The following is an 11,083-nucleotide window of genomic DNA, read 5'->3' as shown; positions in this document are numbered from 1 at the left end:
ATGGTACAATTTGCACCCAGATGTTGCTCAAAATTTTGACCAGTGCTTGAGGGTTTTTGACCAAGCATTGGTCAAAATTTTGACCAATGTTGGTAGAAAACTGCATAGCATTAGTTGAAATTTTGACCAATGCTTGGTAGAAAACCCTCAAGCATTGGTCAAAATTTTGACCAATGCTTGGTCAATTTTTTTTTAGAGAAATCTGCAGTTATTAGATGATCAATCAAGAGGAAATAGTTGAGAGCTTAGAGTGACACAATTTTTAGATGATCATATAAAATGAAATGGGCGTGCGAGTAGAAAGAAACTAGAGAAAGATTATGTATAGATGAAGGCATGAAATGGATGGTTTTGGAGCACTCAGCATAGACACTCGGCATTCAATTTCATTTGATCTTGAATGGTAATATGTACTAAATGTTGAGTGCTCCAAAACCCTCCATTTCATGCCTTCATTTGTACACAATATCTTTCTAGTTTCTTTCTACTCGCATGCCCATTTCATTTCATATCATCATCTGAAAATTGTGTCACTCTAAGCTCTCAACTATTTCCTCTTGATTGATCATCTCATAACCACTAATTTCTCTAACATAATCAATTTTTTCCTAACATGTCACCTGCTAATATAGTGATTAATAGTAAATACTATGATTTATCCCAATCCTAGTTTCAGTATTGGCTATGGTATTGTTATTATTCTGAGCCATTTTATTAAAGACTATATCTCTCGAAATAGTGGCATGTACTAGACAACCTATTAATCATGTATTTGAGAGACAATAGCCTTCACATAAATATAAGTTTCTTCTTATCATCTCTAGAGAAAAATATAAGACAACTCAGGACTCAAAAAAATTGAATGTAAGCTAGAACCATACCCAGTGTTGTCATCATGAACAAAATAGATCAAGTAACCATCATCCTCCTCTAGATCTAACCCAAAATTTGTGGGTATAAATATTGCCTTAGAACCAAATCTTCCAGGTCCAAAGTCAAAAACCCATAGCACATTGCCTCCAACTTCAATCTAAAACTTTCACGCCTCAAGTTCTGCTTGAAGATAAAACTTTACGAGTCCCTTGACCTTAGCTACTGAATCTAGTGTAGTACCATACACATAACATTGTTTTCTGAATGCATTTTCAATCATAAAGTAGAATTAGATATTTCCCAATCAACCTTGTATCCAAGGCAATAAGATCAAATAGAAATGGAGACAAAATCAAAGATATATAAGACTCCTAAGAGATATCTCAGCTTATTTTTAGAGTGATTGACCAGCCTATGTAGGATAATCATAAAACTGAAAATAGTAATACGAACTTATCCACTACTAGTTGTAAAAGAGACTTCTAATTGTAAAAGATGCTTCAAATCATTATGTAAGAAACACTTGTAAATCATTAAACTTTAATTTATTTTCTTAGGTTTGTTAAGACTATTGATTTAGGAGATACCATGTCAATGGCTTCTTTATCATCAATAAGGTTTCACCATTCCAATGAAGCCACTTAGTAGAGAACTCCCAGTATGACCAAATTTGTCCTTCAATTTTTTACCTAGCAATCCATACCTACTCACACCCATACCATCATATAAATGAATCAATCCACTTCTATAGAATTAGTAACACTAGACTTCATGGTTCATAACAATCAAAGTATTTTTTCTTGCAAACATGTGAGAGTGAAAATTTAACTATATATTTGTGCTCTATAATTAATGGATACTTTTATGACATTTATTTATTTATTTAAAGTCTTTCTAAGCTTCAAGCACTATTTTCTGTTAATGAAGATGACATACCAATTTGCACGCATGGTAGCAAGGAGAGTGTCTATTTTGAGTAGCTCAATTGTCTAGTCAATGGTGTGGATCTTTGCAATAATTGTTGAAGTTACTAATCTTGTATGGTGATATAGTTCTTCATTGTCCAAATGAGGGTAGTTTTCCTACAAGTTCTTATAAATGATTAAATCTAATTCAGCAACTAAGATATAAATGATCATTCTTAAATATTATACATTAAGAAAAAAATTAAGCTTAGAAAAATAAGTCAAATTTAAGTATTTATTAGTCTAAGAATCAAGTCTTAGCGTGTGATGTTTAAGCCATTCAGATATTAAAGAAATAAACCACAGTTCACTCGTACTCTAGTTTGTCTGTAAAAGTTAGTGGAAATATTTTAAAAGGATGAGAATATCATGAATTTGTAGGTGTAGTGATGATATAGCCAATGAGATCCCTTATTGCCACACTCTCCACCACCAAGATGTCCCTAAAGTTCTTTGACCCTTTGTCTATATATAATGAGGAGAGTGTTGGCATAACAACTATATCCCTATGAGATCCCTTTCCACTACAAATATGATGACAAAAACAAAATTACCTTAAGCATGTCACAAATATCATTATGCTCTTTAATGAATAAGGCTTGGAGTATTGACAACCTAGCCCATGGATTGGGCACATCTCCGGAGATAGCAACTCCATCATTCAAGTGAAGAAGAAGGCCATCTTTGCCCAATTTTAACTTGGCATCTTTGAATGTTCTCAACTTTTTTGACTGCTCAAACTTGTTCCCATATACTTCACTCACATCCCTACAAATATACTCATTATAGATCACAAAGAAAAAGAATGTCTAAATTGATCCTTGAATTTAGATTAAATAGTTAAGCTGGTCTATGATTTTGACTCATTTTTGGATAGAATAGTATACCCATTTCAAAAATTGAATTATTTCCAACTGAATACAGTTTTCTTACCACCAGGTAGTTCTCCTATTAAGGTATCCCTTTTTTATATCATAAAAACTAGTAGGGACTTCTTTAGATTCAAAAAAATTGAATGTCTTAAGTGGGCATTGCTGTGCAACTACTTGTGGGGCAATTAACTTTTTCTGCAAAAAGATCTTTATGTGAGAAACATTCATATATTGAGAATACATGAAACAAAAAAATAAAAAAAGTTTTCTTCATTGGTTATCTTTAAACATCACATACTAAAAATAAAATTAAACTTGAAAAAAAAAACCTTCAACTATTTAAAAATGAAGTATTTTTGTGATGTCTAAGCTGCCTATGTCTTGCTTGTTTAGTGTCTTCAACATGATCAACCCAGTCATGAATCATAAACTGAATCCACAAAGTAGCAAGCATGTTAAATTTTTTGTCTCTGACAACTAGCTTCTTCCTTGCAAGTATCTTAGTAGAAACTACCATGGGATTTGGCCTCATAAGCTGTTTACACATCAAGAACATACCATTTAGATTTTATGTCTAGAAATTTGAAGGAAGTTGTAGATAAACTAGATTTCACAAGGCTTGGAGTGCACCCCTTGGAGATATTCTTTTTTAGCTAAGAAGAATACGGTGAAATTATTGTTGGAAGAATTATTTTTTAGGAAAAAGAGATGCATTAAGTTGACAAGTATTTTTCAAGTAAATCAATAGGTTTCAATTTTTTCTGGTCAAATGGATTGAATTGAAATTAGTTTACCAAAAATCAAGTTTTTTTTTCACTAAATTAGTGGGGAAGAGTTACATTTTGTTTTAAATCTTAAAAAATCTTCAATATTCAAGTTACAAAAAATCAAAACATCCAGCTCAAAAATATCAAAGTGGGAGCCAATTAAAAATAGTCTAAAATTCCATAGTTCAATGTGTTCAAATTGGAGTAGACTAAGATGGGTGAGCTTCTGGGAAGTCCCCATGCTTCACCTCTATGAGCATCACCTAGATCCAATGAGAGCTAAGTGTTCCTTTCATTTTCATGAGATATGGGTTCGTGTGAACCACTACTCAAGTAAAATGAGCCAATGAGTTTGACTCAAAAAACTACACAAATGAATTCTAATAACAATATCACAATTTGACTAGCTATGGTAAATATCTCCCACTTATCAATTGATGAGCTCAAGGGGTTTTCTAATGAATGGTTCATAAGGCACAACCTTGGTGAAGGTTTTGCAAATGGATTTTTAGGTAGAGTGAGTTTAACCATGGAGGAAACTTCATAGTTTAGCACATTCAAGTTGGAGTAGTAGTACTAGGATGGTGACCTCTTAGGAATTACCGCTAGTTAAGCTCTATAAACATCACCTACATCCAATGAGTTCTAAGTGTTCCATTCATTTTCATGAGAGAAGATAGGTTCATGTGAAATACTATTCATGAAATGTGAGTCAATAAATTTGACTCAAAAAACTACTCAATTCAATCCTAACTACCTCCTATAAAAGTGTTTATCTCTATTACATTTATCTCTATTATTTATATTGTCTTTAAAGGTGAATCTTTATTCCCTATAGCAAACTATGTTCTAATAAATTATATCAAAGTTGGGTCATGGGTTCCAATCCTATTAAGGAAAGGGGGACTTGGGAGCATAAAAGGGGCATGTCTTTTTTCTTTCTAGGAACTACTATTCGTTGAGCAAGGGGTTGTTGCTAGAGCTCTTAGAAGGTGTCAACAATTATAAAGGGTCCAAGTCTTCTTGAATACAAGAATCAAAACATAAGAAAAGATAAGGTCAGAATCATGCCTGAGGTAGTTGAAATAGAATACACTCCTAATTGTAATGGAATATACTGCCTCTTTCTGTCAACCAAATAAGTTTGAGACTATGTGGATTTAAATAAAAACACAAACATTTTTGTTTACATAAAATAAGGTAAAATTCTATTTAAATAATAATTGATAAGTTTTGATAATCACCTCATCTTTCTGAGGAGAAGGTAGGATGTTTCTTCCAAGAAAAGTGCCTTAACTCCCTACTTGATCAAATGGGTTGTTGTACTTTCCATCTATTGTTCTCTATGGATAATCTACATGATTATATCTCACACCCACTAGTTTTGATCCCACAATTAATAGATTATAATGCTGGTGCAATGGTCTCCTTATCTCCAGATACACCAGTCCAAGAAATACAAGCAATTTATGCCATGCAAACGCCCTGTCCACAAAGTGTATAGTCTGAAAATGAAAAAATAGTTAGTCAATTAATCAACTCCTCCTCCCACACAAGGAAAATCTGTACCAAGAAAATTGTTGTAATTTTGAAAGCTGTTTAAAAATTGTTGTGGGCATACAAGAATGAGGATTTTGTCTATGAATCCCATTCTGGAATAGACTGAATATAAATTCTTGTCAAGCACTTTGCAAGTGGGTAAAATAAACTCCAGCAATCTTAACAAATCCACAGAATAGATATTAAATAATCAAATACAATTATAAGCTAAAAATGCCAATTTAGTATACACTCGAAAGAGAGATGCAACATTTATAGGCAAGGGAAACTATTGCGTGTGTCCATTTCTTTGTGGTGTAATTTTTTGCACATTTTATTATAATTTTTTCTTGGTCAAAGGAAATCATTTAGGAGATACCATGTAAATGATTTCCTTTGAGTGATTTCATTATGATTTCAAAATGGGATGTAAATAGACCTTCAACCAAGACAAAATTAATTTACATAATGTAGGCCCCATACAAAAAAAATGGGTATATAATAATCATCTAATAAATTTGTATTGGCCCTTATTATTACAAATGATTCGATGACTATAAAATAAAATGATATTCAAAATTACATTGTGCTTAAAGATAGCTCCTTGAAAATTGAAGGGCATTACTTGGAAAGAGAACATAACAAGAAGAGCGCAGAGCCATATGAATCTGCTAACAATGTACTATGCTGCAAACAAAATAACTTGATAAAAGGTACAAATACATTTTCTAAAAGTTGAATAATTTCTCAATTTCTTATAATTCAATACCGAAAATTCAATTTTGAATAATGAATGTTTGACCAAAAGGAAAGTACCTAGGTAGAACACCCTCATCAACCATGGTTTATCAAGTGGATGTATATTGCTTTCTAATGCTGGACTTACTAATTATAGTTACATTTTATGTGTACTATTTCTAGCCTCAAGAGTCAAGGGTATGTATCAATTTGAATAATAATTAAAAAGCCAATAAGAAATCCAAAATTCCATGAATCATCTAATGGAAATTCACCAACATACATTTGAACCACATAAAAATGATCCTAGCACAAATAACACTCAAAATTCATAGTTTAGAGAGTAAATGTAAATTTCCTTTTTAATGTGTTGTTTATAGGATAAGTCTCACTTCAAGGTTAATCAAAGAGGTAGAAATCATTGATTAACAACCACAAAATACCCCTACTCCTACACCTACTAAGTTCCAAAGTATTTTTCTCCACTTCAGATAGCCATAATTGGTTTCCATCATCAAATATTAAGATGGAGAAAAGTATGAAATCATCATACCTTTCTAGTGCAGCATCCATTAGAATAAGGTAGATTATGAACCACCACTATTCTCCATAGTCCAATCATCTTTGAATTTTTGGAAGTAGAAATTTTTCTTAAGAATGATTCTGTTGTCTCATCAACAAACATAAGGCAGACTTCCCTTTTAGACATCTCGCTAATGTTTTCAGGCTATTGTATCTCATCATAGTTGTCTGCCATAACAAATCTAAAGAATAAGCCATGGAGAACATCTATGAAAAGAGTTCATTAGATTTCAATACAAAAAGTAATAGATTATGATATTTATGTTAAGGAAACAAACCAAATATAGCTGAAGCAACAACAATCCCATGGCAGTGGTTCATATCAATAATATCTTCTCTCTGAAAGTCGAACCCAGTTGCATTACCTGGTGTAGATCCTTTCACAAAACTGAAAATATAATCAGTGACAAAAGATTAATATTTATCATTCAAATGACTTCAGTAATATGTCTCAAAGCTGGTATTTAAAAATTTGCAATTACATGCTAATGCAAATACTTGAAAAACATCACTTGTCAAATACCAAGTATAAAATAGAAATTGACCTGTAGTGCACATGCATAGACACCTGCACATTAAAATAATCATCTCTCTACTTTAATGTTGGATAGCCACCAAAATTAGAACCACTATTGCCTTGTGTTGGCATAGCAAATGCCACTTTGGTAACATATGTCAATTCCTTAACAAGGGTAGCAAAAGGAATAGCAGGCATGAGCTTTCTTGCCTCCTCAATAGGCAGATAACAACCTAGGCATGTTGTAAGAAAAATGTCTTAAGAAGCATCCAACAAGTAAGATTGGAAGTCTATGCTAATTCAATCAGATAAAAGTTGATGACAAAATTTTTTCTTTTCTTAAGCTTAGAATACATTGAATATATTTAATTTATTGTACATGTTTTTCAATGCTAATGGTAGTGACAACTTACAGTGAGGCCCTATTCTTTTCTTATTAGCTGGTGGAGGCAAAGTGAAATGTTGGCATAAGTGACCAGGTGGAAGAGAAGGATCTGTAGAAGCAACAGGAGGATGAATCCTACTCTGATTTTGATACACCATGCAAACTACAACCGACTCATTATTTTAAATTTTTGATGCAAGCTCCAATTGTGCTATATAATTTGAAACAGTATGATGTTTGTCGAATCGGTCTACAATAGGCCTCTTAGAGAACCTATAGGATTGAATGCATGTAAGTTCACTTCTAAATCCATCAGCAGTATGTTTTGTATGAGGAGGATCAAAAGTCAGACCAGTTTGGGGTGATAATATATTATTTTTTAAGGGAAACAATGAAAAGTGGTGACTCATTTATCATTAATGGTGGTGACCCTTTCACCAATAAAGTATTAAGGATAAGTGCACTCACTCAATCATCACTCATCACTACATGAATTCCCATTTATTCATTCTTCATTCACTAATATATCCAATTATCAAATTAGAGTAAATAATTCAATCATCCATCAAACATCAATTGGGAATCAAGCAAATAGAATAGCAATCAGTTCATACATCAATTCAATAAGTCTAATATCAATCATTCAAATATTAACCAAACCATGTCATAACATCAAAGAAAAGAACTAAGGCAATCAATCAAGGGAGATACTTTTAGTTCCCAGTTGATGAAACTAGTCAGCAAACTTATATATTTCTCAAGTATTTGATATGATGCATAATGCATGGAACTCTAATCTTGCTGACTTGTTATCTAGTAAGCAGTTAACATATTATTTCTGATATTTATTTATATGTTGTTATTATTTCCATTATGATACTTATGCATAATAGATAATATACATACAACTATTTAATTGGTCAATTGTCTCATTATGGAGGATAGAATGAAATACATAATTAGGAATACAATTGGAGCAAAAGTAATCAGACACTCTATGATGTATGGGTAAACCATTGAAAAGGACAGTCAACATGAAATCTTCAAACTAGTCATCATGTAAACTATAAAGAAATAACCATCACAAGATTATCCATGATCAAATGGCGAAGGATCCTTAGCATGACATCTAGTATTGAGAAATCATTCCTAGATGAAGGAAAGTACTCATATTAGAGAATCACAACTATGGATAAATCATCATTTAGAACTATTTTCACTAGTAACTAAGATATCAATCTACATCATACATGGAAGAAGTTGAAGAGCAGTCAATACACATCAACATCATGAGAAGAAGTGATTTGGTTAATGAAGTGATTACTAAATCAATATGGGGTGATACAGAATAGCAAATGAGGAATCCATAATGGGTATTTTGGTTCCCAAGTGCTAATAAGTATGATAGCTACTATGAAGACCAAAAACCAAGTGATAATTGATCAATGATCATATGTATATCCAATGATGGTCCATGATTACTATGTAACAGGATGATACACAAATCAGGAGAAGTTGTATCAATAAATATAAATAATCAAGAGGACATCAATCAACATATGACTAAGCAATAATAAGCATACAGCACTCATAACCGATACCAATATGGAGGAATAGTAATTATGTTATGATAATGATTAAGTGAAAAAATGACAAACTTTGAGATCTATTGACCCAATGAACCATATTATTATACTAGCTCATGCACACTGACTAGTGAGATTATTACTATTGACATCCAATAAGGAGAATATTATAATCAATAACTAAAGGCTGATTAATTATTGAATGAAAGGATGCAAATCTAACAAGGAAAAGGTGCATTTAGAAATGATCATGAAGGGATGCAATCTTCATTATTAAAAAATGTTATACTAACTGATCTTATTGTTCAAAGACTTGTAACGAAAAGGTGTGATTAGCAAATGAAATGAAGGGACACGAGACATGTCCCATACAATGGTACTCCTCACTCAAAGGAAATCATTTAGGAGATACCATGTCAATACTTCAAGGATCTGGTTTGTTAATACTATCTTCAAGGCTCCCTAAATAAAGGATTTGGCTTCATCAACTTTAAAACATTTGAACACAAGGATTCTAAGGCTCCAACACAATTTCAATACCCCAATACAACACTCTCTCAAATTGTTCCAACAGTCTAATTCTTTTCCCTTTAGGCCTGTTGCATACTTGAAATGGGGATGACTTTGGCTTTTCCCAAGATATGTGACAATGTAATGATGCTCACTAATGCCCTATTTGGTGTATTACAACATATCATGGATTTCCTTATGTTTGTTTTGGATTAGCACAACTACCCTTGATTGGTACCCTATTTTTATGCATAAAAATGACTACTTTTTCAAATGAAGTATCATCAAATGACATCCAATCAACCCCAACTCCTAGAAAATGACTTATTACCTCTTCAATTGCTTAATCCCAAAAGGAATTTCTCTTCAATACCCTGCAACATCAAAACCCCAAAACTAGCACTCCCAAACCCTTGAGCTAGAGCTTCCTCAATCCCCCAATGACACACACTTCCAATTCCAATTATAAATGGATTCACCTTCACATGAAAATTTTTCAATGTGTCTAGTCATCAAATAGACCCCTTGTTTGGGTAGAATGTCTACTGCTATACCCGATCATGCATTTTTAGTGCACTGTCATGCTATTGTTTAACTGAGATCACTCCTATCTTGTTTAATCCTGCATGTGCCTAGTTAGTAACTTATAATACATGTCAATTCTAGTCATTCCATAAATATTGAGCCACCATACTCATGGAATGATTTCCATTATTCTTAAATTCTACTGCAGCAAGTAAATAGTTAAAAGAAGTCATTGGTTTTGCAACTGGTGTGACAACAAGTTTAACACAATGTGGAAAACATCAATTAGAAATGTGGATGGTTAATAACTCCTATCAATACATTAATAAAGAAAAAAAAATTGATTTGAGACTCCAAAGGATCAAGGAAATCTTGCAGAAATTGAAGTTTTATTGCTTGTGGTATTACACCAGTCCGTACACCCGAGTCTATCTTCTATATCTATAACAACGACTCCCTCTTACATATATAAGACTTCACAATATAACCAATTCAACCAACTATCATTGGGTTGAAAGGTTCACGTCTGAAACTAATACTTCCCTCCAAAATCTAAATGACCTTTATTTGTTTGAAAATTTGAACTTAAAACATAAATCGGCTTATTAAACATTAAAGCCCTTTCCTCATTATTAAAATATTTCACCTAGTTTCCTAATATCCCTATTAGACTCATCCTCAACCTATCTTAGAATCCTAGAAACCTTATTAAGAACATTATTGAAACTTGGACAACATTGTTATCAAGTTGAAACTGATGTATTATATCGAGGCCGAACACCTTAAAATGTTGGAACACCTTTAATTCTCATGCAAATCTGTAACTCATATTGGGCCTGCAAGAGATGAATTATGCATCAATCCCCTATGGACTAGTATAATTCATTGTTTCCATGCATAATTTCACCTTGATTCAGATCTTGATGGGAACACAACCCACGTACAGAATGGACACAACAGGAAAAGTGAAATTGTATTAACTATGAAAATAAGCTAGTACATTCAGTGTAGAGAAAATAGTCTTCAAAACATGCCCTAAGGGCTTACAATAACATAAATCTGGAGATAATTTCTCCTTTCAGTACCTCCTCTCAAACTCCACTCCGAACTGCCTTTTACAATGACAGAAATGTCCTTAAATAGACCCTGGAGGGTTAAGGACTAGGAATACATTCTAGAAAGTGCTAGTAGGCATCCACCAACCAAATAGAAGGCTCCAGAAGC

At 32.7% G+C, this 11,083-nt stretch overlaps 1 pseudogene; it reads right to left on the bottom strand.

Moving 5' to 3' along the window:
• Window positions 1-1,482: 1,482 nt before the first annotated feature.
• Window positions 1,483-7,396, bottom strand: LOC149552138 (alpha-dioxygenase 1-like; annotated as a pseudogene).
• Window positions 7,397-11,083: the final 3,687 nt, after the last annotated feature.

This window comes from Cupressus sempervirens, chromosome 6 (assembly GCF_028749045.1).
Source record: "Cupressus sempervirens isolate cs-2001-9-10 chromosome 6, ASM2874904v1, whole genome shotgun sequence".
Lineage (NCBI taxonomy): Eukaryota > Viridiplantae > Streptophyta > Pinopsida > Cupressales > Cupressaceae > Cupressus > Cupressus sempervirens.
Note: the sequence above shows the minus strand (reverse complement) of the source record. Positions and strands in the feature narration are given on the sequence as shown.